The following is a 27,321-nucleotide window of genomic DNA, read 5'->3' as shown; positions in this document are numbered from 1 at the left end:
AGTGCGCACACTGGAACTCAGAGTGGTTAAGCAAATAAGTTCAGGTTACATTGCAAGACAGAGACCAAGGTAAGACTTATTTTCTCACTAAAATAACCACATTGTGCCACCTCCCTAAAGAGAAATGGCCCCCTTCCTAACTTTCCTTCTCCCTTAGTAGTGCGTATGTGGTAATGTTTGTCCAGGAGTTGCCAGTGTGTCTTTACTAATCATGGTTGCACCTGGCACTCACAAAACCTCCTGGAGGTGCACATATTTCCCTGTCATAAAGAGCTTCTCTCTCCCCCTCTTCACATCTCTCCTTACCCCGCACTATCCCAGCACCCCTGCCCGCACCTAGCAGCCAGGGGCTACACTTCCATCAGGTAACAACAGGTCAGGCAAGCTCATAGTCCACGGCTATGTAGGCTATTGCAGGCTGGCTTCCTCCGTCCCAACTCCAGATGTCTTCCTAGTAGTGCCCAGAGCTTCCTGGAAACCCAGATTGGGATATCTTCAGAGCCCATGCAAGCAGAGCGGTGTGCTCATCTGAATAGGTTCTAAGGCTGAAATCTCCTTCTGTGCATGGCCTGCCTCAGCAGCTGCTCCCTCGAGCTTCCCCAGTGAACCTTCCAGGCAGATAAGAAGTGACTGTGAACAGGATGGAAGGGAACGCCACAGCTTTGCTATCTGCCTCTTGCTACGTATGCGGGCATTTTGAAACATAGAGAGAAGAACACATTTTCACTTCCCTCCTTTATAAAAGCACTGACACTACTCTTGGCATTGTCTTCTCTGCCTTCCCTCAGTCAATGGCATCCAGGGTACTGAGAGATGAGACAGCACCCAGCTCTAGACTTTGCTACTGAATCATTCATGCTTCTAATTTTTTTCCTCTTTTGATTTAATTTTTTTTCTTTTTTCTTTTCATAAAGGCAGGGCCTCATTCTGCTGCCCAGGCTGATCTTAAACTCCTGGGCTCAAGCAGTCCTCCCACTTTGGCCTCCCACAGTGCTAGAATTGCCGGCATGAGCCACTGTGCCCAGCAGTTCTAACTGCTGACAATCTGATAAGTGCAAAAGGTAACTTTCTGCTCTGCTGCTTTCATTTGCACTGCTCTACTTTCTATTAAAATTGGGCAACACCTGTATGTTGATTAGCTGTTTGCCAGTTGTTCTTCCTTCAAGGACTCCAGCCCCTTGGAAGTGGAGCCTCTCCAGGTGTGTTTGACGAGTTGGGGTGGAGCAGAACTCTCCCCTCCCTTGTTTTGCATACTGCACTTCTGTTCATACAGCCTGATGATTGGACACTGGGCACAAAGAGCTCGCAGAACAATGCCCCAAGCTGCCATTCCCCTGGGGGTGTCTGATGTTACCTGGAAATGTCGTGTTGGCATAGCTAGTGGGGACCCGTTTTAAGCTTGGGACCAAAGATCCTCCCTCCTGGTAGTAGGATAGGGATGACATAGCAGAAGGAATGCAGAGAGCCTTTGGGAGCTGCAGCTTCACATAGGCACAGTGTGAGGTGCAGGGCAGACTTGAGAGCCCTCCAGAGGAGCTACTTACAGAATGGGCTTTGAGCCAGAGCATAAGCAGAGGACGAGAGTTCTCTGCACTCAACGTTGAGGCCAACTAAGTCCACCTAGGTCAGATTTTTGAGGAGGCCAGGACTGGGGTGAGGCAAGTGAAGTACTTAGGATATAAAATTTACAGAGACACTGACTCTCAGGGCTCGGCCTGTACTCGCACAGCCCTGAGGGTGAGTGCCTCCTTACATTTTATGCCTAGGCACCTTTGCCTCACCCTAGTCCCAGCCCAGCCTGGGAGACAGGAACGTGGTAGGGCCCAGAGGAGTTGGGACAGTCCCCTTATCCATGAGAATCCAGGTTTAGCTCTCAGAGAGGAGGAAGTGCTGACTGGGAAAGGAACCCACTCTACCTCCTTTGTGGTTGTTTGTGTGTTGTGAACTTTCTGTTGTTCTAAATCCAGGGTATTAGTTCAATGATTCTTAACAACTCCTCTGGTTGTCTTTATAAAGTCCTGTGTCAGTTAGTGGGAGATAGAAACCAGTGTAGCTCTTTTCTTTTCTTTTCTTTCTTTCTTTCTTTCCTTCTTTTTTTTTTTTTTTTTTTCAGAGTCTTGCTCTGTTGCCCAGGCTGGAGTGCAGTGGCGGAATATTGACTCACTGCAAACTCTGACTCCCAGATTCAAGCAATTCTCCTGCCTCAGCTCCCTGAGTAGCTGGGATTACAGGCATGCACCATCATGTCCGGTTAATTTTTGTATTTTTATTAGAGACGGGGGGTTTCATCATATTGGCCAGGCTGGTCTCAAACTCCTGACCTCAGGTGATCTGCCCCCCCTTGGCCTCCCAAAGTGCTGGAATTACAGGCCTGAGCCACTGTACCCAGCCCAGTGTAGCTACTTTCAACAGGAAAGCATTTAATACAAGGATTTTTAAAAAAATGGAATACTATGCAGCCATAAAAAAGAACAGGTTCATGTCCTTTGCAGGGACATGGATGAAGCTGGGAACCATCATTCTCAGCAAACTAACACAGGAACAGAAAACCAAACACCACATGTTCTCACTCATAAGTGGTAGTTGAACAATGAGAACATATGGACACAGGGAGGGGAACATCATACAGGGCCTGTCAGGGGGTGGGGGGCAAGGGGAGGGAGAGCATTAAGACAAATACCTAATGGATGCAGGGCTTAAAACCTAGATGATGGGTTGATAGGTGCAGCAAACCACCATGGCACACGTATACCTATGTAAAAAGCCTGCATGTTCTGCACACATATCCCAGAACTTTAAGTAAAATAAAATAAAATAAAATAATAAATAAATAAATAAACAAAAAAGCATTGGAAGGACTGGAGCAGCAGACTCTTGCCTGGGCTTCCAGGAATATCTCTCCAAACACCACAGAACCAACCCACTGAGAGAGTTGCTCCCTGTGACACAGCCAGGACGGGGAGAATTGGGAAATCACCACTCTCTATTCAAGAACACGGCCCCTTAGCTGTGGTCCAGGGATCAGAAGCCAGGGACTAGGGTCATAAAGCCATCACAGCTGCTTTTCTCACCTTCAACAATGCTGGAGCTTGGATGCAGAAACACTGGGGCAGAGGTCCCCTCATCTCCCACCTCTGCTCTCTCACAGAACGCTGCGCCAAACAAAAGGAAGGCAGCCTCTGCCTCACTTCCACTTCACATCTCAGCTTGATGGCATCTGGTTGGCAGAACAAAGTGTACTGTCAGAGCAACAGCTGCAAGGGAGTTTGAGAAATATCATTTTTATCTTCCCTACCATTACAGTCCAGGAAGACACCATAGAAAGTGGTGAGAATGCTGGGGACCAGCAGACAATACCCAACTCAAGTCTCAAGTTTAAAGGCTCCTGCAGGTGAGGGAAGAGAAACTAGGGGGCCTCATGCTATTACAGGCACATCTCATATTACTGAACTCACTTGATTGTGCTCAGCAGATGTTGCAAGTGTACAAATTGGAGGTTGTGGCAATCCTGCATACAGCAAGTCTATCAGAGCTATTTTTCCAACAGGTTGTGCTCACTCTGTGTCTCTGTTGTCACATTTTGGTAATTCTCACAATATTTCAAACTTAGTCATTATTACTACATCTCTTATAGTGATCTGTGATCAATGATCTTTGATGTCACTATTGTAATTATTTTGGAGTGCCATGAACCACACCCACAGTGAACTCGATAAATGTCATGTGTGTTCTGACTGCTCCTACTGGCCAGTCCCTGTCTCTGTCCCTCTCCTTGGGCCTTCTTATTCCTTGAAACACATAAATATGGAAATTAGGCCAATTAGTAACCCTACAATGGCCTTTAAGTATTCAAGTGGAAAAAAGAGTCACAGTCTCTCACTTTCAATCAAAAGCTGGAAAAGATGAAGCATGTGAGGAAGGCATGTCAAAAGCCAAGAGAGGCTGAAAGCTAGACCTCTCACAGCAAACAGCCAAGTTGTGAATGCAAAGGAAACATTCTTGAAGGAAATGAAAAGTGCTACTCCAGTGAACACACAAATCATAAGAAAGTGAAACAGCCTTATTGCTGACATAAAGTCTGAGTGGTGTGGATGAAAGATCAAATCAGCCACAACATTCCCTTAAGCCAAAGCCTAATCCAGAACCTAATCCTCTTTCACTTCTATGAAGGCTAAGAGAGCTGAGGAAGCTGCAGAAGAAAAGTTGGAAGCTAGCAGAGGTTGGTTCATGAGGTTTAAGGAGAGAAGCCATCTCCAGAGCATAAAAGTGCAAGGTGAAGCAGCAAGTGCTGATGGAGAAGCTGCAGCAAGTTATCCAGAAGATCTAGCTAAGAAGGCTGATGAAAGTAGCTACACTAAACAACAGATTTTCAATGAAGATGAAACAGCCTACTCTTGGAAGAAGTTGCCATCCAAGACTTTCATAGATAAAGAAAAGTCGGCTGGGCGTGGTGGCTCACTCCTGTAATCCCAGCACTTTGGGAGGCTGAGGCAGGTGGATCACAATGTCAGGAGTTCAAGACCAGCCTGACCAAAATGGTGAAACCCCGTCTCTACTAAAAATACAAAAATTAGCCAGGCGTTGTGGCATGCGCCTGTAGTCCCAGCTACTCAGGAGGCAGAGGCAGGAGAATTGCTTGAACCCGGGAGGCAGAGGTTGCAGTGAGCCGAGATCATGCCACTGCACTCCAGCCTGGGCAATGGAGTGAGGCTCCATCTCAAAATAATTTAAAAGAAAAGAAAAGTCAATGCCTGACTTCCATGGCAAAGAACAGGTTGACTCTCTTATTAGGGGCTAATGGAGCTGGTGACTTTAAGTTGAAGCCAATGGTCCTCCTTTACCATCACCAAAATCCTAGGGCCATTAAGAACGATGCTAAATCTACTCTCCTTGTGCTCTATCAGTGGAACAACAAAGCCTGGATGACAGCACATTGGTTTTCAACATGGTTTACTGAATATTTTAAGCCCAATTTTGAGACCTACTGCTCAGGAAAAAAGATTCCTTTCCAAACATGACTGTTCATTGCCAATGGACCTGGTCACCCAAAAACTCTGATGGAGATGTATAAAGAGATGTACAATTGATGTTGTTTTCATGCCTGCTAACACAACATCCATTCTCAGCCCTTAGGTCAAGGAGTAATTTCAACTTTCAAGTCTTATTATTTAAGAAATATTTTTTTTAAAGTTTTAGCAGTCATAGATAGTGATTCCTTGGAAGGATCTAGGAAAAATAAATTTAAACCTTCCTGGAAAGGATTTCCCCTTCTAGATGCCATAAGAACATTTGTGATTCATAGGACGTGGTCAAAATAGCAACATTAACAGGAGTTTGGAAGAAGTGGATTCCAACTCTCATGGATGACTTTGAGGGCTTCAGACTTCAGTGCAGAAAGCAACTGCAGAAGTGGCAGAGACACAAAATGACAAGTGGAGCCTAAAGATGACATTGAATCGTTGCAATTTTATGATAAAGCTTCAGCAGATGAGGAGTTGCTTCTGACAGATATGCAAAGAAAGTGGTTTCTTTAGGTGGAATCTACTGGTGCTATGAACATCGTTGAAATGACAACAAAGTATTTAGAATATCACATAAACTTAGTTGATAAAGCAGGAGCAGCAGGGATTAAGAGGCTTGACTCCAATTTTGAGAGAAGTTCTGCTGTGGATAAAATGTTGTCAAAAGCTACAGAGAAATCTTTTTTGAAAGGAAGAGTCAACTGATGCAACAAACTTAATTGTTTTTGTCCTTTAAGAAACTGCCACTGTCATCCCAATCTTCAGTAACCACCACCCAGATCAGTCAGCAGCCATCAACACTGAAGGAAGACCCTCCACCAGCAAAATGATTATGACGACTTGAAGATTCTGACGATCGTTAGCATTTTTTATCAATAAGGTATTTCTAATTAAGGTATGTACATTGTTTTTTAGACAATGCTATTGCTCACTTAATAGACAACAGTATCATGCAGACATAACTTTTATATGCACTGGAACACCAAAAAAATTGTGCGACCTGTTTTATTGTGATATTTGCTTTATTGTGGTAGTCTGGAACCAAACCTGCAATATCTCTGTGGTGTGCCTGTGTTAGAGTAGGGACCTGGTGCTCAGGCATGGGCAAACCTGCCCACGGAGCCCCACTGCCCCCACCTCACAGACCTCTGCCTTTGCCAGGCTGCTCACCATCCACAGGCCACACGACTGATCAAGGCCCAGATGACCTTTCATTTGCAAGCACTTGAGCACACGCAGGAGAATTCAGCAGTACAGGGCAGGCTGTGGCAAAACCATGCCTCCCTTCACCCCAACCCAGATCCCAGACTCTGGAATCTCTAGAGACTGAAACTGCAAATAAATATGTGACAAGTCTGAGGAGTTTGCCTCCTTCAAAGCATTAGTGTCATTGCTGCAAGTATGTGGATTCTCCACTTGGTGGATTTGTGTCTGCCTCCGATTCATCGCTTTGTTTTACCTAAGGGCTTTTCTAGTATCTTTGGCAATGAGATCTGGAAATGAGTTGGCATCTGGTCTAATCGTTTGGTGGAGTAAGTCTGGTTCCCCACCTGTCAGCTGGAGCTCCCTAGCTTCCTTAACATCTAGATCCGTGTGGCTGGAAACACTAACGCCTGCCTTATGGTTCAAGGTCTCCCCTGAGACTTCACTTGGTTAGGCCAGAGCTTAGGGCCCCAGCACGGCCTCAGCCTCCTGGGGCCTCCCTCATGCACCACGTGGAGGTATGGAGCAGGGCACAGGGGAAGAGAGGGCCCTGGAGGCTGAGTCTCTTCCCTGGGCAGCTCAAACCTGCCACATAGAGCATCAGACAGGACAGGAAAGACATCCTAATACAGTTCTGAGCACACTGCATGACAAACATTCTAGGGCCACGCTCTCATTCTTTTTTTCTCTCCCACTTAGAAAAGTGGCAAAGTAGCACCACACTCTGCTTCCTAAAGGCCTTCCCACTTCACCCCATCCCCAAAACCCACCACACGTTTCTCACGGGCTCTGCCACCCATAGAGCATCCTAGAATCTCATCATCTTTCTGGCTACTCTGGCTTCCTCCTTCTTTTTCTCTGTTTTTTGTTTCCTTTCTATTTTTTTTTCTTAATCTCCCATCTCAGGAGCAAAAGTGAGAAGGTTTCCATCTTCAGCAGCAAGCTAGCTTATTCTCTGGGAGTCCAGCTGGCGCGTTTGCCCTCCAAGTCTCTCTCTCCAGTCCAGTGACTTATCCAGAAAGTGTCTCAAAGTCAGTTCCCACTCCATGTGGAATGTTAGTTCCAGCTGTTAGGACAGTAAATGTTTCACCTCATTACTAATGTGTGTATACACACACACACACACACACACACACACACACATATATTACACATAGCTGTAGCTATAAAATCACATATCTCAATATCTTCATATATAGACAAATTGTGCCTAAGCAGTCCTTATGAGCAATGTTTTAAGTGATGCACTAATTGTCATATCTTCATAAAACTAACATGACTGGCACTCCCTTCTCTGGTTCCCCTTCTCACTCCCTTCCTCCCACACTGTTACCTTTCTGCCGTTGCAACTCCCATCCCAGGTGTGCTATAAAGCACACTAGGTGTAAATAGTTGTCATCCTGAGAGCTGAGCAAGGCAGCTATGCTTGACCATGTGTGTTCCCAGGGGAACCCCAGTGCCATCGAGGCTGTCTTGTAAGGACCGTGAGGGCTGGCCCCTTGCTGATCTGTGACTTGTGGTTTCTTCTAGATGAGTCAGCCAAGGTGGGGACGTGAAATGAATCAAGCAGATGTGTGTCAATGATGCTCTGAAGAATGATGCCAGCACTCATGGCTTCACAGAAAACAGCCCCAGAACTCCTGGCTTTAGATGTACATCCAGGCCAGGCTCTCCCAACCTCAGCACAGTTCAGATAATATGGACTGCCGTGTACACTGAAGGATGCTTAGCAGCATCCCAGGCCTCTACCCACTGGATGCCAGGAGTACCCCCAAGCCCTTAGCTGGGACAACCAAAAATGTCTCCTGATATTGCCAAATGTCTCCCTGGAAAGTAAAAATCACCCCTCAGCTGAGAATCAGTGCTCTCTAGCTGTATAGATAAATATTGTGTATACAGCAATGTATACATACATATAAACAATTAAATATTTATATGTCCTTATTTTAAGTTGGCATCTGATATAAACTTTTCATTCAATCAGCATATGCACAAAACAGAAATGTGACATATTTTCTTCCTTTTCTTTTAAAAATTAATGTCATCTGTGATAATAGTGACATTTGTGATAACTAAATAAATAGAACCATCATATATCTTTCTGTGAAGCTGGCATTGAAGCAGCAGTGAGAAGGGAGTTTTGGAGTGTCAGTTGCCTTCCCCTGGACCCACCATGGCTCCTGCCTCCTGGAGATTTGAGAATGCAGACGGACTGTATAAACCAAAAATAAAATTCTAAGCTCCCCCAGCCATCTGAATGGACCCCTCCTCTTGGCCAAGGGCATTCCAAAGTTAACCTGAAAAACGAATTCAGGACATGATGGGAACAGAGAGCTGGACATGGCTCATTATACCCTCCTCCCTTTTGGAATTACTGATAGAAGACTCTTTAAATCTGATAAGAAACATTTACAGTCTATTCTTGACTGGGGGCAGTGGCTCACGCCTGTAATCCCAGCATTTGGGGAGCTGAGGCAGGCGAATCACTTGAGGTCAGGAGTTCCAGACCAGCCTAGTCAACATGGTGAAACCCCATCTGTACGAAAAATACAAAAATTAGCTGGGCGTTGTGGCAGACACCTGTAATCCCAGCTACCCAGAAGACTGAAGCACAAGAATCGCTGGAACCCAGGAGGTGGAGGTTGCAGTGAGCCGAGATTGCACCACTGCACTCCAGCCTAGGCAACAGAGCAAGACTTTATCTCAAAAAAAAAAAAAGAAAGAAAGAAAGAAAAGAAACATTTACAATCTATTCTCTCTGAAGCCTCCTACCTGGAGGCTTAATCTGCATGATAAAACTCTGGTCTCTACAACCCCTTATCGTAAACCCAGATATTCTTTTCTATTGATTCCAAGTCTTTAGATAATAATTCTTTCAACCAATTACCAATCAGAAAATCTTTGAATCAGGTTGTCCCACCTTTCTCGACTGAATCAATGTATTTTACACATATTGACGATTTATGTCCTCCTAAAATGTATAAAATCAAGTTGTAGCCTGACCATCTTGGGCACATGTTCTCAGAATCTCCTGAGAGCTGTGTCACAGGCCATTGATCACTCATATTTGGCTCAGAATAAACCCCTCCAAATATATTATAGAGTTTGACTCTTTTCGTTGACAACAATTAGGGGTCCTAGTCACTTGGCATTTGTCTTCTCTAGCCAAGACACCTCAGAGATCCCTGTGCAAACCAATTCAAAGGGGAAAGGAAAGATGAGCTGATCTTCAGTTACACAGGATTGCTATCTACATCAGCCCCAATATAGTATATTCTCAAGATAGGATAGATTATGGTGCAATAAAACATAATCCAAAAAACTGCAGTGGTGTAAGGCATTCCAGGTCTGTTTCTCTCTCATCTTCACGGCAATTACAGGTCATGCTCTACGTTGCTGTTATCTCATTCTGGGGCCCAGGCTGGCTAAGCAACCACACTGGGGAACATGGGGAAGTACATACTCACTTGGAAAGTGCCTGCCTCAAAGTGGATGTCACTTCTCTCACATTTCATTGACCAAATCAAGTCACATGCCCATGCCTGAGTTCAACAGGTGCCTCCTGCAGAAGGAGGACAGGGAATTGATGGATAGTCATAGAGCTCAGCACATATGCTTAACTTCTCTACTTAGAGGTTCCTTCAGTGCCTCCCAGCACGCTAGGGCCCCACCCTATCCTGTCTGATGCCAACCCTCTTCTCTTCTTCAGCTGGACATTTTCCAAAGTCTGTCTCCTCTCCCACCCCCAGCTAGTAATAATTTTCAGAATCTTCATCACTAGCCACCATATCTCCACCCCCTTCCATTCATCAAAGATAATCAAGACATCATTTTTAAACCCAAAGTCTAAAGTTCCGTTCCAATTCTGGACTCACAGGACTTATTTCTCTGGACTGTTTAAAAACAGAGCTTACAGCAGGGTTTCTAGGCAATGGCACTCTTGACATTCTAGACTGGATAATTGTTTGTTGTAGGGGGTTGTCCTGGTCATTGTAGGATGTTTAGCAGCATCCCTGGCTTCTACCCACTAGATATCTGTAGTACTCCCCAAGTTATGACAACCAAAAACATCTCCCGATTGCCAAATACCCCGACAGGAAGGGGACAAAATTGCTCCCAGTTGAAAACCACTAGTCTACAGAAGTTCCAGCCCATTACTGCTCCTGGCTAAGTATTTATTTATATTACATGAATCTACTGAGTACTTGCTAAGTGTCCACCCCTTCATCAACAAACACATACTGGGCACCTACTTCAGACACTGGCTGAAGGCAAGAGGTGCCAAGATCACATAGGTGTGGTCCCTGCCCTCCAAGCACTCACATGCAGTGCAAGAAGCCAGCAGACATGTTAAAATATAAGTTCGGTACAATACAATACGTTCATGGCTCTGTGAGCAAATTGCCACGTGAGCTCAAGACAGATGCCTTTGGCAGGGAAAACTACACAAAGAAGTTAAGAACACTGGAAAGTAATGATGCTTCATGTTTATACCATACTTTGTGATTTGCAAAGCACCTTCACATATGTTATCTGCCTTGTTCCTGAAACAACCTTGAGAGGTGGTTGTTGCTCTCCCTATTTTGCAGATAAGAAAAGCGAGGTTCAAAAGGATTCAGCAACTTCCCTAGATCGAGCAACAATTGCGTGGCAGAAGTGGGACTAGTTCTGCCACTAATTGGGTGCCCCGACTCCAAAATTGTTTTCTCCTGTTCCCCTGCAGAACTTAGGAAGGCTGCGGGGAGCTGAAGGACCATTGATGCCACAGCAGGACAATCATACTTCCCACACCCATGTACCCAAGGTGAGGGTGCCTGGCCTCAAGCAAGATTAGGACTGTTAGATCAGGAACATGGAATGTAAGGAGAAGAGAAACAGTCACTCTTCTCATTTCAAAATAGAACTTTGGTACTCATAGCAGAGACAAGTTCTTGAAAGATAAGGCTTTTGATTTGCAAAAACTGTTTTTTTCTTTTCAGTTCTAAAAGCCTAGTTTTAGCATCATCAGAAGCAAAGCTCTGAAGGAATTGGGGCATAAAGTCTAGATTAGAAAAAGGAGAGCTGGAGAACCAGACTGCCATGCTGCCGAGATTAGACATGGATAACTAAGAGGGGTGGGGTGGGCGGAGGCAGAGGTGAGAGCAGCAGAAGGAGCTACTGATATGTGAGGCAGGGACAAGGAGTCACATGCTTGACTCCTCCTGTGGTCCAATCTCAGTGGGAGAGGAAGTATCAGACCCAGAAATCTCTGGCCAGTTTGGGAAACAAGAAGGGAGGGGCCTTGGGATGATAGCGAACCTTAGAGAGAGATCCCTGTCCAGTGGAGGAGCCCAGACATATGGACACAGAGAGTGCCACTCCCTCAGCCTGGTGCAGAGAGAATAGCTGGGCTTCTCCATGCCCACAAGGAGTGGGGCAGAGGGTTCACCTGAAAGGCAGAGCCTTGCAGGGGACTCACAACAACAGGAGAGGATGTCCTGTGAGATCAGATGAGGACACTGTCATGTCCCAGCTGATGCCAGCAAGGAGGGGAACAACTGTCTGAACACCACGCTGGATGGCAGGTCTCAGCAGATGTTGACAAGTAAGTCTCATTGGAATGAGATGGAGAACAACACAGTCCAGCAAATATCCAGAGACTCACTCTGATTGGAACAGGGCATGTCACAGGTCCAAGCCCACTGAACCAATCACTGTGGCCAGAGAAGTGAGTGTTTCAATTAGAGGGAGGCTCTTCTTGCTCCTTGTATCTTCTTTCTCAGTTTCTCCCCTCAAAGGCAACCACTGTTTATGGTTTCTTGTGTATCTTTTCAGAATGAGAAGTTCTCCATTTACACAAACTCATCTATGTGTATGTGGTCCCTCACTTTCTTTACTCAGTGTCAGCCTACCATACACACCCCATTACACTTAGGTTTTTGATCTAACACATCCTAGAGACTTTATATCTGCTCTTATGAAAGCTGCCAATGACCTCCCTGTCATCAAATACCCTCTACTACTCCACAGCTGAGTAGGGGAGCCAGGTGGTGCCAGGAGAACCCACTTCTCCTGACTCATGGTCCTGTGTTCTGTCCCATGCCCATGCCTGCCCAGCACCCCCTGGCCACCATCCTGTATGAGCCGATCATGTCCACCTAAGGCACAATCTGGAAGCAGACGTGAAACCACATCCCCCCGACCCCCATCACAGCACCTGAGCCCAGTAACCTGAATACAAGCCTTCCTGGAAAAAGGGACCTAGCCTACACCCTCACCTCTCAAAGTGGGGTCCAAGGACCAGCATCAGCAGCAGCATTGCCTGGGCACTTTTAGAAATGCAACATCTTAGGCCCTTTGCAGAATCTTGGTCTTTATTTAAACAAGATCCCCAGGGGGATTCTTGGGCATATTTAAGTTTGAGAAATGCTGGTCTACCTACCTTCTTCTGAGCACTTGGACTTTTCCAGCCCAAGAGGTTCCCAGTTCACAGGCTGTTCTTGCACTTTGCTGCTGATATAAATACTCTCGTCGCTGCTGTATTGGGTTTACATTTAAGGATTCCCAAAATAAACCTGGCCCTTGTGTACACAAAGATGCTAGTGGCTCTCCAGGTTGTAAGGAGGTGAGTTAGGGAAACCCTGATCCTTTTTTGCCATCAATGGCCAGAAAAGGTTTGCAGGGGCCTCTTAGATATTCCTGCTTCTGTGCTTCCCTCACCTCCTGGCATGTGATGCCTGCTTGCCTTTCCCCTGAAATACTGTGTTTATAAACAAAGCCACATGTGAACCCATAAAGGGAAGTCTAAGTGGGATCCCTGCACTACAGGGCCCAGCATCTCCTACGGAGGCAGTTGATTCTCAGGAAGTGACGAAGGAGCCATCCAGAATGGTCAGCCCTCTCTCCTGGGGCATTCTGGATGAAAAGCCACCCTCCTGGAGTACAGGAGAAAAGCCTCCCAGCTTTTACTGTGGTTCTTGGTTCCTATCCTCCAGCACAATTTAATTTTTTAAATAGATGTCAGTCCCTATTTTTTTGATAAATGGCTGAGTTTTTAACACGTGGACATGTTATAGAAAAGCGCAGGTATGGGTCATGCGAAAGCTTGGTGAAAAAAAGAAAGAAAATAGGAAAGCTTTTATCTTCTCACTATTTAGCACAAAATTATAATGGTAGGAATACTTTCTAATTCCACAGCAAGGCAATGTCTACTCACACCATATGAGTCCATGAGAATGTGTATTGACATTACTTAGAGGGGGTGTGGGAATGGGAGATGGGGTTGGGGTGTGTGGGAGGAGGTAGGCAGATTTGACCATGTGTGTTATTACTAAAAAGTTCAAATTAAAAACAAAGCAAAACAATGTACTATAGTGCTTCCTTATTTCTTTATTTTTTTGTTTTGATGGGATTTAACATAAAATAATGCTGACCTAGCTGAAATCTTCAGAATGTGAAGTCGACATCAGATCTCCATGCACCATATTTTTGACTTGCAAATGCCTTCCAAGAATAGCTGGAGTGTCCTTATTAAGCCCGGCTTGTGATGCATCCTTACTTAGCACCGTCTGCTCCGGCACTGTATAATTCATGGACTTGCCTTATGAAGTTAGGGAGGGATGGAAACCGTGACCAGCCCATGAACCCAAGCTGACACTTCAATTATTTTAAAAGGAACACAGAGAAAGCTGAAATCTGACCGGCCTCTCAGCCCCATCCTTGGGGACGCCCAGCCGGCCTTTCTTTAGCCAGGTTCCAGGTCCGTCTGCATCAATGCTGGGGGCATCGTATTCGGCCAAGGGAAACTGTCATCTTAGTTCCAGCCTTATACTCAGCGGTGACCCGGCATCTCTGGTAAGGATGGGGCAGCTCAAGAAACAAGCCTGAGGGTCCATGGTATTTAGAGTTGAGTTTATTAATTTTAGCAAACAAGGATGAGCCTGATCATGGTAATAATAATCACTATAGTTACCATATATGAGCTCTTCCAGGCTGCCAAGCCCGGTGCCAAGCACCGTTTAAGTATTACCTCATTTAAAGCATAGAGCAAAGTAGGAATTATTGTCCCGTTTTACAGAGGAAGAGACTGTGTCCCAGAAGCTGCCCTAAAGCCATGGATAATGACAAGAAAGTCCTGGATTCAAACACAGGTCTGTTGGGCCCCAAAGCACATATTCCTAATGAGTGCTCTGCAAAGGGAGTGCCCTAAGGCCCAGAGCTGGGCACGATTGTCATATGGGAAGAAAATAACAGAAATGTTACATATGCTTTAAAATCTCATTTCAAAATTTCTATTTTTGCACATTTTCATACATATTATTATATCTGAATGTACATAGTGAATAAACAAAGATATATTATATTTTATATCGACTGACCTTATACAGGGCACCCTTTCTCATCAAGACCACCCCGCTCATGGGAGCCTCCATTCCCCAGGGCAGGTGACCCTCTTATGTGACCTTCATGGCCCATAACTCCATTGGTAATTATCCTTATTACATTGTGTTTCTTGCTTTTTTTGGTCCCCCCACTGCAATGGAAACTCCCCAGGAGTTTGGATGCTTCATCTCTGCTGAGACCCAGTGCCTTGCTCTGAAGGTGCTCAGGCACATATATTGATGACTGTGTGGTCTGATTTTTTTTTTCTTAATTGTAAAGTTTTGAGGCTACTGCTCTTCACTCCTCCCTTGTAGTGACCCCTGACCAGGTTTTCCACAGACGGGCTCTAGGCAGCCTGGCCCTCTCTCCTCAGGATCCTTTTTGAGATCCTCATCTGAGACCTCTTTAGCCCCATGTGGACATCGGCAAGCTTGACTTCCCCACCGGCCTGGCACACGAAGAAACAGACGCATCTACAATCTGAAGACTACTTCTAATTTGTGGTGGGAGCTCTGATCAGCCATGCACCTCCCTGGGTCTCAGCATCCTTGTTTGCAAGCAGGGGGGGCTTTACCATAGGGGCCTTGGCCCCATCAGGACCTGTGAGACTGAGGCTCCGTGTCCAGGCAAAAACATGCCCTCCTTATGTTTCGTTTCATAAGCCTGCAGCTTTAGGAAGGGGCCACACTCCTGCTGCTGCCCCTCCAGCCAGGTGTGTCACCTTCATGGTGATCCCGCCCCTCTCCAGGTCTCAGTACTTTCACCTGTTCTGAGTGAAGGAGTGGTTGTGGATTATCCCGGGATCTAATGAGCTAGGTGTCGTGCTTACCCTTGGAAAACTCACAAGAGCTCGCTAGATGAACCTCACATTCCTCGGCTTCTGTCATCATAGATCCAGTTTAGCAGATAGCAGGGGCTTCTGATCATTCAGAAGGTATTTCCTGAGCACCTTCAGTGGAAGGCACTGGGTCTCAGCAGAGATGAAGCATCCAAACCCCTGGGGAGTTTCCATTGCAGTGGGGGGACAAAAAAAAAGCAAGAAACAATCTAATAAGGATAATTACCAATGGAGTTATGGGCCACGAAGGTCATGTAAGAGGGTCACCTGCCCTGGGGAATGGAGGCCCCCATGAGCGGGGTGATCTTGATGAGAAAGGGTGCCCTGCATAAGGTCAGAAGAAGAGCTGTCTGAGAGGAGGAAACAGTCAAAGCAAAGGCCTGGGGAAAGAACGTGTTTGGTTTATTCAAGGGACAGAAGAAAGTGCAGAGTGGTTGAGGCTGAGGGAGCAAGGGCGGGATGTAGGCAGGGCTGTATGTACAGCTAGGTGATAACTCAGTACAGAGAAAACACCACCCATGGTTACCAGCACTCCTGCCCCAGACAGGTCCAAACTCCCCTTCAAGATATCTGCTTGATTTGAGCATCCAAGGGAGCCTTTGCCATTTAATACTAAAGACTGGGAGAACTAAACTGGAAGCTCAGATCATGCAGATGGCCCACCCCGTCCCACCCCTGGCTCCCTGACTTGGGAGGCTCTCTTCTCCCCACCTCCACATCTCTCTTCCATCAAAAGAGGGCCTGGCAGCTGCTGCTTTGGTGGTGATTGAGATGTGCCTGGCAGCATGTCTGCAGCGGCCATCTCCTGGGCTGTGCTCTGCCCCTGTAGTCAGCCACCCACCCCCGCTGGGCTTTGAAGCTGGGAGCTCATCTTGAAGGGTTTCTCCCTAGCTCGAGGCAGGCTAGCCAGGGGAAACCAGTGTCTCAGCTGAGGTCCTCTCCTCCTCCTGGGAGTCTGGAAGCACCGACAAACCCTCAGCTCTCAGGGTTAACAAAGTCTGGAGGCACGGCAGGGACACACAGACTGCAGTGTTCACAGCCACCACCCAAAGTGAGTGACGCAGAAACACAGTCCCCTGTGTGCCTATCAGCCAGATCCAGCCCCTACACACACAGGGCCCAGGGAGAGGCAGGCTTCCTCCAGGAAAGGAAGGCTGGGTCACAGTTGCTGGGGGTGAGAGGGCACCCCAGAGATGCCCCACAAAATAAGCAGGCTGACAAGAGTAATCCCAGTTCATATTACATACCCACTATGTGCCAGGCTTCACACTGGGCTCTTGACACTCAAAGCTCCTTACCTTACTGCACCTTCACTCAGCGAGCCTGAGCCTCCATGGTTAGTACCATCCCGTTTTATAGATGAAGAAACTGAGGTTCTGAGAAATAGACTAACAGCCCTCACTGTGCCAGGAAGCGGCTGAGGGGAGTTGGAGCCGGCCTGCTGCCTCTGCCCCATCTCTGCCTCCTCAAGTCTGTGCTGACCCTTTGCCGAGGTCAAGCCCGGGTCAGCTGCATGGGGTGCAAGCAGGGACATGATCTCTATGATTGATGAGCTTACAGCCAAATTGCAGAGACAAGAAAGCACTTAGGAAACGATTCTAGAGGAGGAGAATGGGGGGCCGAATAAGGGAGAAAAGCGCATTGAACGTGGGCGACATACAGACATGGGTTGGGACCTGAGCCCTCTGAACCTCAGTTTCCTCACCTGTAAAATGAGCATCATCCTGAGTCCTGCTCAAGGTAGTCCCTAGGCGCCCGTGAGTGCTGGCAAGTACTCAGCGTGCCATGAGAATTGTACGAATGTTTCCTTGCTTCTCTCTTAGCATTATTTTTCTATTCCTCAAAATAAGCGTAGTAATACTTTGGAGAAGGAAGGACTCCATGTGGCCTGGAATCGTCAGGACAGGTTTCCTAGAGGAGCTGGGACCTGGGCCTCCACTGGACTTGCTGCGTCTGATCTCAAGCAGAGCTGAAGGTGTCATTATTTGCCAAGTATGCCATTGTTCTGAGATTCAGTTTCCTGATCTGTAAACGGAGATAAGTGTAACTAATTCATCAACAGATCACACACACAGAGCTGTCCAGCAGGATGGAAGGAAGCGAGGAACCCAGAGATTTGGGTCCAGCCAGAGTTCTGCCACTATGGTGTCACCCTAGGCAGGTCACATTTTGTCTGTATGATTTTGTCTCCTCACCTGTGAAATGGGAATTTTTTATTTTGAAGTCACTAGGTGAGTCACTTCACCTCCCTAGAAGCTGCTTCCTCATTGGTAAAATGACCTGGTTGTAGCTCTCCACGTTTTTTTCTCTTGAGTTTAAAGCCCCTGTGGCTTGGATTCTAAGCTAGGGCCCACCCTGTCCCCATATCCTCTCCACCCACCATGCCAGCCAAGACGATACACCCTTGGGGAACCGTGCTCAGGTCCAGAGAGAGAACAGAAATGCTTCTGGGCCATATCCTCTTTCCAGAGGGCCTTTAAGAGAAACAAGAGGCACAGGTAACAAGGAGGAAGAAATTGACCTTGAAAACCTATGAAACGTAAGCCAAACTCTCCCAGATAGCTGCTGGTAGGGTCCCCCTACCCCGGCCCCCGTCAGCTACAGAGGCACTTCAGAGCACTTCCTGTCTCATTTGGGGCAGGGCTGGCCAGGATGCTCGTGCAGCCCAACCCCAGCCTGGGTAGGGTGCTCTGACCACAGGCCGGTCACATGTAAGGGCAAGCAGAGGACTATTTTTGATCAGTGGTTAGAAGCCAGTGGCAGGTGACAAAACCTGGTGAGCATGAGCAGCCACAAGTGGGCCCTGGGCTCCCGGGCATGGAACTCTCCCCACTCTTGGCTTCCCACTTCCTGGGGTGCATTTCTCTCTTACAGCCCCACCCCACACCACCACCCTCACTCAGTGGCAAACTAAACACTGTCCCTCCTAGCCGGACAGGGGTCTACACCTGGGACACTGTCAGTGGGGTGTTAGGGTTAGGTCATTTGCCAAGTTCAGGATTGGGACACTCAGCTTTGAGCACCTCCTGCTATATGGAGGGCTCCTCAGAAAGGGAGATCTGGAGACTTATGGCCCAATTTCCCTAGTCTCTAGAACAGAGCTCCACTTCCTAGGGAGCTTTCTCCAGTGCCCTCCCCACCATTTCCTCCAACATCACCTTCTTCTCAGGAGGAGGGGAAAAGGCCACAGGAGGAAGTAGAGGAGGCTGGGCAGGAGCCAGCTGGGGGGTCAAGAGGGATCTGATGGGCACAGAGCCAGCTGATGGGGCTGCACACACCAGCCTCACTCTCTTTCTGCCTCTTCCCTCCTCCTCCTTTCTTCCCCTCATAGACGTTAACTGAGCAGCTGCTATGTGCCAGCCCTGTCTGAATTCCTACATATGCACATCTGCCTCACACTCAGACTCTGCACTCTGGCCTGCTCTCCTGCTGAGGCAGAGGGACCCTATGGCGAGGGAGAGCAGAAAGAACTCCTCAGCCTATGAAACTGGCCACTACCACAATTTTATAAATGTGGTCACTGAGGATCTGAAAAAAAGCCTTGCCCATAGGCAACCCTCTTGGGACCAAGGCTCTTGCCTGCTGAGGCTGACGAGGTCCTGGTCAGGCAGCACAAATTCCATGCAGGGATGTCCCTGGGGCCCCTGCTGTGCACCCAGCACTGTGTTGGACTGTGGGGACACAGGGTGAGTCAGGCCTGATCTGGGGATGGGGACACAAACACACACAGAGTCAACTCACTCCTTGGTGCCTGAGGGGAAGCCCTGGCGCTGGAGGCACTTAAGAAATGCCCAGTGACCTTTCACACCACAGAAGGCACAAGGCCCCTGAGGTCCAGGGTACCATTGGCTTGCTCTGCCCTGTACCTGCATGTCAACATGGAGCCAGGAGGTGACCTCTGTTTTTGAATCATTAGCTCCTGAGTTGAGGGAATGTGGAGGAAGTGTCTGGGGGTGGGAGTCCAGACATTCATTCAGCGGCTGAGTGGCCCCTGTTCCACTCGGCAGCCCTACCCGCCCCCTCCCCAGCTTCCCCCTTTCCCAGCACCCTCCCACCAGCACCATCCTGGGCTCCTGTTACTCAGGGTTCAAAAGACCGGAACGTGAGTGATGGAATGTCAGGACAGCAGGGCAGAAGAGGGATTCAGGATAGACTAGGTCCTGCAGGGCCCCCACCCCCACCATGTGGCAGCCCAAGGGTATTGACAAGCCTTATGGTGAGCATCCCAGTGCTGAGGTCCAGAGAGGTGCAGTGCCTTGCCCAAAGTCACACGGCCAAGAAGGGACAGCAGTAGGCCCAGAGCCCCAGTCTCTGCTCTCATCTCAGACTCCACCCACTCTTGCACACAGGTGGCTTCCCCAGCTGGTTCCACACGCTGGGTGGATGTCCAGGCCTGGCATTCCTACAGCTCAGAGAGTGCCTGGTGGGGGCAGGGAATGGTAGGGTGCAGAGGGGGAACAGGAGAAAACAGAAAGTGCCAGTGATTCACATTTCAAAATGTCGTGTTATTCCAGGCGCTTTCTCGCTTTGCCACCACCTTCATCCACCCCCCACTTGCCATCTTGAGAACCGGCTGCAGGGTGGCTGGGGCGGGCGAGAGGAGGAGGCTGAGACCATCATCTAAGGAAGCTGTGTTTCCACCCTGCCCACTGAGAAGCCCGAGGGTGAATGAGCAGTTGGATGAGCACCGAGCTGGGAACCAAGGGGCCTGGGTGCCAGCCCTGGCTTTGGAATTGGTTGCTGTGAGACCCTGAGCAAGCCCCTAGGCCTCTCTGTACTTCCTTTACATACTTCCCCAGCACGTAAAATGGGGAAGTGGGAAGAGTTTGTGGCTCCCACGACTAGTTGCATATCAAAGCAAAACAAAACAGATTCTTGGACTGCATCCCCAGAGATTCTGATTCTATATGTTAGAGATGAGGCCTGGGAGTCTAATTTTAAAGCACAACCCTAAACCCCACCCAACCTGGTGATTCAGTGCAACCAATCTACTGAGGCGTGGTTAGAGAGCTCCTGGCTACATGCTTCCACGCGGTTTCCAATCATCTCCAGGACTTATTTACCTCCTCCAAAATGCCCTCCTGGATTTACCCAGCCCTACCTGCCACGTCTAACCCTCCTCACTTCTGGCCTTGCCTCCCTGCCCATGCTCTCCTACGGCTCCTTAAAAGCATTTAGTCATTTGTGCCTGTGTGTGCACGTGTGTGTGTGTGTGTGTTCTACGTGAGCTACATGAGCAAGACAGACCTCCCACACAGCACAGAGGAAGTTGCTCAGCACTGGAGCCAGCTAGCCCCACATTTGGAACTGGACTCTGCTGTGCAAGGTTGGGTGACCCTAGGGAAGAGCCCCAGCCTCCCTGGACCTCCGTTTCCACATCCCTTAGAGGGCCTAGCCAGACCCTGCCTCACAGGGCCACACGCGAGCCTCCACTAAGGTGGTGTACAAAGACTTGCGCTGGGGCGTGGGGAGGGGTGTCAGTGGCCAGGAAAGCAAGCCGGTTGAGTGGTGGACTCTCCCAGAGGGATGCGTGCTACCCTGGGAGGTCTGGACTCCTTCCTCCCAGTGTGTGCCTTTAGGCAGATGGCTGCCAGCGTAGGTCCTCAATAAAGAACGGGTCCACCCCAGTATCATTCGAGGTCCCCATAGGAAACAGAATTCCCCCCAGGTGGCTCAAATGAAGAGACACAGATGGAGGGGCTGGTGACTGAAGTGGGCAGGGGTAAGGAAATCCAAAAGGGATGGGGAGACTCCTGGACTAGAACAGCTGACAGCTGTCCGCAGCCCGCATCTACAGGGCAGGGCAGGATATCATGGCCAGAGACCAGCAGGAGTGGGGGCCGTGGAGGAGGGGCCGCCCCACAGGAGTGCAGTCACAGAGGGAGGCAGCTCTTCCGAGACACGCATCCCAGAGGGAGAAGCAGAGGAGAAATAGCACAGCCTCTCTCTCCTCCCACCGTTGCTTCTCATTCTGGTATCTCCCGCTGGCCAAGCCCAGGCAGTGGTCAGAGGCATGGGCAGCCCTTAGAGGTCCCCTCCTGGGGCACAGAGCAGAGCAGAGAAGCAGAGACAGTTTGCCTGGCAGGTTGCTGGGAATAGCAGGGCAAACAAACAAGCAGCTCCTCGGGCAGCCTCTGCTGCCTGGGCATGGGAGGTGGGGCCTGGCTCATCAACCAGAAGACAGGTTTGAGCCTCACCACTGCCACAGACACAAAGGGCGACATCAGGAAGTCGCTTCTCTCCAGGTCTCTGTTTCCTCATCCTTAAACCATAAGGGTTAAACTATCTGTCCTGAGCCCCCTCTTCCAGGCCCGACCTGCACTTCTCCTCACCTGCCTTTTCAAGAGAGGAGAGGGCCCTGCTGGACAGGAAAATGGGCTTGGAGAGGAGGGAAGTGTAGCAAATGGAAAATTAATTCTGGGCGGTAAAGAGCAGAGGCTGTTGTTTGTGATGTATAACTTACTCTTTGTGTCAAACTGTGTACTGTGTATATCAGTGGGATGGCAAGAAAACCGAGATCTATTACTTAGAGTTTAATCTGTTCTCCGTGTTGGAGAAGAGACAGGGAGGGGAAAAGAAGACTACAACTTTAATCACAGGCCCGACTTGATGTGTCAAGCTGCTCTCGGGTGTGTTAGTAAAATGATGTCGGATCACAGGCTTCCCAGACAGCTCTGCACACTGCGGCTTTATCTGCCGAGCCGTAAATTAGCACACCTACTTTACGCTCTTCAGGTAAAACCAGTAATTTAGCTGAAAAATACACACACGCACACATGCACACAGAGCATGTCGGGGAGAGCTCAGGAGAGGGGGCTGCCCCCCCTTGAGCAAGAAATAGCTAAAAATGAGCAAACCGGGATGAAAATGACACCACGGCTGCGCCTCCTGTCATTAGCGCCTGGGCTCCTGGTGCCAGCCCCACAACCAGCCCACCTTCCTTTCTACCTGCCTCAGTGCCTCCCCTACCCCCACCACCCCTTTTCGCCATGAACCGTAAATTACATGCTGACACCTTTAATTTGTGCAAAGTATGCCTGGCTGCGCCTGGCACCAGCAGCCGGCTGCTATAATAAGGTCAATCTATATTCATTGTCGCAGCACTTGATGTGCCAGATAACACAGGGAGGCAGCGCGGTGGTGGCTTCTCCGGGCTGGGGGGTGAGGTGGGGGTGCCCACTGCCTCTCATCACGGCCTGGCACCAGTTGGCTCATCACTTATGCATGGCATGAGCGATGTTATGATTTAGCTAATCACCATCAGTTATTCATCCGATGGCTGCCTAGAGACGACAGTAGCACACGCCTGCCTGCCCAAGCCAGAGAGGGAGGCCCCTGTCCACTCGATGCCACAGAAAGACCACCCAGGGGGTCTGACTGTCCTTTCTGGGGAGTGGCCCCAGAAAGGGAATAGCCCAGGATTATAGACTCCTAGGCTTAAGGAGGAGAAGCTGCTGAGGGTGCCCTGTGGGCAAGCAGAGTCACTGATGTGATGTCTCTGGATCCTAGGGCCCAGCCAGGAACGGGCATCTCACTGATATGTCACATGGCAGGAGCCCAGGCTTTGAAGTCACAGAGTTCTGGGTTCTAATCCCCACTCTTCCACTTCCAAGTCATGAGAGCTTAGTCAAGTCACTTAACCTTTCTGGGCTGCAGTTTGTCAACAGCATAACAGGGAAACAACTCCATTCCTGGCAGGAAGAGTGTACAGATGCAAAATATGGAATGTGTATGACATAGTAGGCACTCAGTCAATGGCAGCTGCTAGTATCACAGCCCTAGTACATCTATCACATGCATGACTGGGTGAATGTCTGCTTTCAGTGGGGAATGCAGATTCAAAAGGCTCATAAGGAATGGGGCTGGGACCAATGGGTGAGCCCATTTGAGACAATAACCCCTGGCATGAGGTTATGTTGAGACAGGTCTCAGCTTCTGACATGTTTGAGTAAGAGGAGACCCAAGAAGCATCGAATCCATGGCTGAGGAAGGCCAGAGGCAGGCACGAACCAAGTCCTCAGCCTTGAGCAGGCTAGAGGCAAAAAATGAAGCTTAGTGGCCCCAGCTTATAGAGCTGAAGGGACTTGGAGATTGTTCAGCACAACCCTTCATGCTAGAGATTGGGCAACAGAGGCAGAAAGGGAATTGGCTGGTCCAAGGTGGTCCAGCCAGTAAGAGGTAGGGCTGGAGTCCTGGCCTGGGCTTCTGACCTCATAGCTCTTCCTACTGCTCTACAAGACAGCCCCAAAGAGGGGCAGAGGACCATCAGACTTTGAGGGGATGCCCTTGGGATTATCTGAGTCTTCTCTCTTCCTGGATGCCCAGTCAGGAGTGCACGACATATGCTCCTAGCTCTGTCCACAGCCCTGTAGGCAGTGGGAAGGATGGGTCAAACCCTCAGCCTTCAGTGGATCCTCAGCTTCCTTAGCTGCACAATGGAGCCAAGAGCATCTGCTCCTAGGAGCTAATGAGAAGATTAAGTGAGACCACCTGGGCAGACCAGATGAACACTTTTTTCCCTTCCAGCCAATGAGCTTAGAGTCTAAAGAAGGTAGTCGGGCTGACAGCAGCCTAAGAGGTTACCTAAATCCAGCTGTGCAAAAGCAGCCAAGTTGAACAGTTAATTCTGCAGCCTGAAAACAGACTCAGCAAACACCTCACTGTCCCGGCAACACGCTGACTCTTCCACTGCCACACCTTTGTCCACTCTATTCCCTCCCCCAGGAAAGCCCTGCCTATCCTCACAGCTCCCCATATCCAGCTCATCCGCCCAGGTCCTGCTCAGATCCGCTTCCTCCAGGAAGCCTCTTCTCTCTCCTGGGCCTCAGTGATGCCCTCCCCTACCTGCAGCCCCCACTCCTTCCTGACTGAACGTGGGGCTCCCTCTCTAACCACAAGTGATTAGGCCCCACATTAGAAGCACTGGGTGAGTGAGCCATTATTTTAGAGCTAAGCAGCCTTAGGCCTCTCCGGATCTGTACTGCTGAGCCACAAAATGGACAGGCAAAGGTGGCATGGTGTATTCTCGGTGGCCCCAGGCATCACATTCCTGGGCAAACTTTCCAGCAATGTTTGGGCTCTGAAGGGACCATAAGGGCTAGACCAATGGGCATCTCTATGGAAACTGGTGCCACTAGGCTGAATTTCCCCCATCTCTCTGGCATTCGTTTAAAGAAATGCAAATGTTCTCACCAACCTGGGCTTGTGCCCTGAGGTGTCTTCCCATTGCAAGAACGTAATGTCCCTGTCCCACCTCTGCCCAGCCCCTCTCTGCTCCTGTCCCCAAGGCCAGCCCAGGGCTGGTGGTTTTGTGCATCTTCCCATGTAACACAATTACCCACACACCTGTGCTGTGGGTGCATGCCAAGCCACAGCACGGTGTCCAGTGCTCAATCGCCCTCGAAATGTGTTTCTTCTCTTACCTGCAAAACTTGGACAGCGTGGAGGGCGGGGCCTCCCACCACAAGTGAGGCCATCAGCCTCCTACTACCAACTGGTGGGTTTGCCTGGCTGGGCACTCCACGCCCATCAGCCCAGACACAGCTAGAAAGCTCCTCCAAGTCCAGGGCTGAGCCCACACCCCTCATTCTGTAGCATCCTATCTCCCACTCAAAAGTGACCATGACACCATTCTGCTTCTGAGTAACTTGAAACCACAGAGATGTGGAATCTAAGCCTCCCACAGAAACTGAGACTTCCAGCCTCCAGGAACAGCACTCTCTCTCGGTGCTGGGGACCCAGACCCTGTCATCACAAGCAGCCCATACCCTCAACCTCTGTTTTGAACTCTCCCTAACTGACACCTGGCTGCCCCCATCACACCAGTTCCCCCTGTTTCCTCTCCCACACCCCCACAGGCCCTGGGATTGCCTTTTCCAAAACATTTGCCCTCCCTTTCCCTTTCAAAGTGCCATCCTCTCTGAATCCATGTCCATAGACTTTACCTCTCACCACTGCTCCACCGGGTTGCACCTCACGTTCATCACAGACTTAACTGACACATCTGCCCTGTCTTCCTCCCCACCCTCATCCTATCATCAGTTTTGGTGACTTCAACATCCACTTTGCAGATCCACCCAACACTGGGGCCTCTCTCTTCCTCCACCAGGTCAGTCCAACCATTTGTCACCCTCCTCCCCACCTACTCCCATGGGCATCACATCTTGTATCATCATGAACATGGCACCATTCACATAATCTCCATTTCAAACATCCCACCGGGAGACCACCTGTCATCCTTCCAGATGACAAGTGGTGATCCCTCCCCCTCGCCAAGTCCTCCCACCCCTCACCGTCCTCTGTCACCACCATCAGCCCTCTGCCATCACATCCATCTTTCATCTTCTTTCCTCCCCTTACTTCTTCATACCTAAAGACCATGCTCAACCTGGGTTAAATCCAACTACCCACCTACTCAATGCCTACACCCACATAGCAAAACAAAGGTAGAGAAAAAACAAACTGGCTTCCTCTAAATTCATAGCTTGCAATCTCAATTGGGCCCTGGTGTTCCACAGCACTGCTACAGTTGTCTTGCACGTTCCCATTCTCCAGAGCAACTGTCTCAGCCTTTCTCCTCTCCCCACACCCCTCACTACCCCCAGCCTCACTTTCCTCATGCTTTGGCTCAGGAAATAGCATAAATCAGAAAAGTCATCTTCCCATCGTGAAATCTGGCAGCCTCCTTCCTGCTCCTGTGGATGAAGGTCACTGCTCTGCCCAAGGCCATTCCCTCCTTGTGGGTCTTGGATCCCACTTCTGTTATCTGAACCATAGATATCTCTTCTTTCTGCACATCACTTCCTCTTTCTCCATTAGGTCATCCACAGCAGGCTGCTCCAGGATCTCCTGTGATAAATGAACAGCTCCATTGGGCTCCACTTCTCTCTCCAGCTTCTATCTCAATGTTCTGCTGCCCTTCACTGCAAAAAGTGTTTAAAAAATCATCTGTACCTCCTGCCTCCACTTTCTTAGTGGGCATTTTGTCCCCATGGCTTAGCTGACTCAGCATTCATCATGTCACCACCGACCCCTAAGTATCCAGTTCACTTTCTTTTCCTTTCACTTGACCTTTCAGCAGTGATTGATTCAGGACCTCTTCCCACTTCCTATAATGCTTTGTACTTGGCCTCCACTGCTCCCTCTCCTGGGTTTCTTCCTACTCCCTGTCTGCTCCTTCTCAGTCTATTCAGCCAACTCTGCCACATGTCCCAGCCTCTATGTGTGGGATAATCTCAGGGTGAATCCCCCAGCCTCTTTCTTTTCTTCTTTCCCAATGGTCACAAGATAACTTCATCCCATCCAATTGCATCAAATACCAGGTCTCTGTCATTGACTCCACACCTCCATCTCCAGTCCTGGCCACTCCTTGGAACTCCCAGGGTGTGTATTCAACTGCAGGAGAATGACTAGGAACCATCTCAAAATTAATACATATGGCTAAAACCAAACTCTTAGCTTTTCCTGCAAACTTGCTCCTCCCCCCTGCTCCCTAGATTTCCCATTTCTGTCAATGACACCACCACCCACTCAGGTGTTTAAGCAAAATATCCCAGAGTTAGCTCAAATTCCCCTCTTCATCCCCCACACCCAAGCGATCAGCAAGTCCCTGACCATCCCACCCCCAACACACATCCCAGTCTGTCCACATTCCTCCTTCTCCCCACAGCCACCCCAATCTGAGCCAGCATTGCCTCACTGCTGGACTAAAGTCTCTCTCCTGGGCATCAGTGATGCCCTCCCCTTCCTGCAGTCCCCACCCCTTCCTGACTGAACGTGGGGCTCCCTCTCTAACCGCAAGTGATTAGGCCCCACATTAGAAGCACTGGGTGAGTGAGCCATTATTTTAGAGCTAAGCAGCCTTAGGCCTCTCCGGGTCTGTACTGCTCATCTGCAGAA

At 49.0% G+C, this 27,321-nt stretch overlaps 1 long non-coding RNA gene across 1 annotated transcript in view; it reads right to left on the bottom strand.

Moving 5' to 3' along the window:
• The window catches only part of LOC112129099 (uncharacterized), a 114,085-nt gene that overhangs the window by 8,248 nt on the left and 78,516 nt on the right, over positions 1 to 27,321 (bottom strand). The window contains exons 4-5 of the long non-coding RNA XR_008513671.1: positions 9,692 to 9,786; positions 3,072 to 3,217 (exon numbers count right to left, since the gene is read on the bottom strand). This is a non-coding gene — a long non-coding RNA (uncharacterized LOC112129099). The remainder of the gene's footprint in view (positions 1 to 3,071; positions 3,218 to 9,691; positions 9,787 to 27,321) is intronic.

Source organism: Pongo abelii, chromosome 16, assembly GCF_028885655.2.
Source record: "Pongo abelii isolate AG06213 chromosome 16, NHGRI_mPonAbe1-v2.0_pri, whole genome shotgun sequence".
NCBI classification, from domain to species: Eukaryota; Metazoa; Chordata; class Mammalia; order Primates; family Hominidae; genus Pongo; species Pongo abelii.
This window is presented reverse-complemented; position numbering and strand designations above follow the sequence as displayed.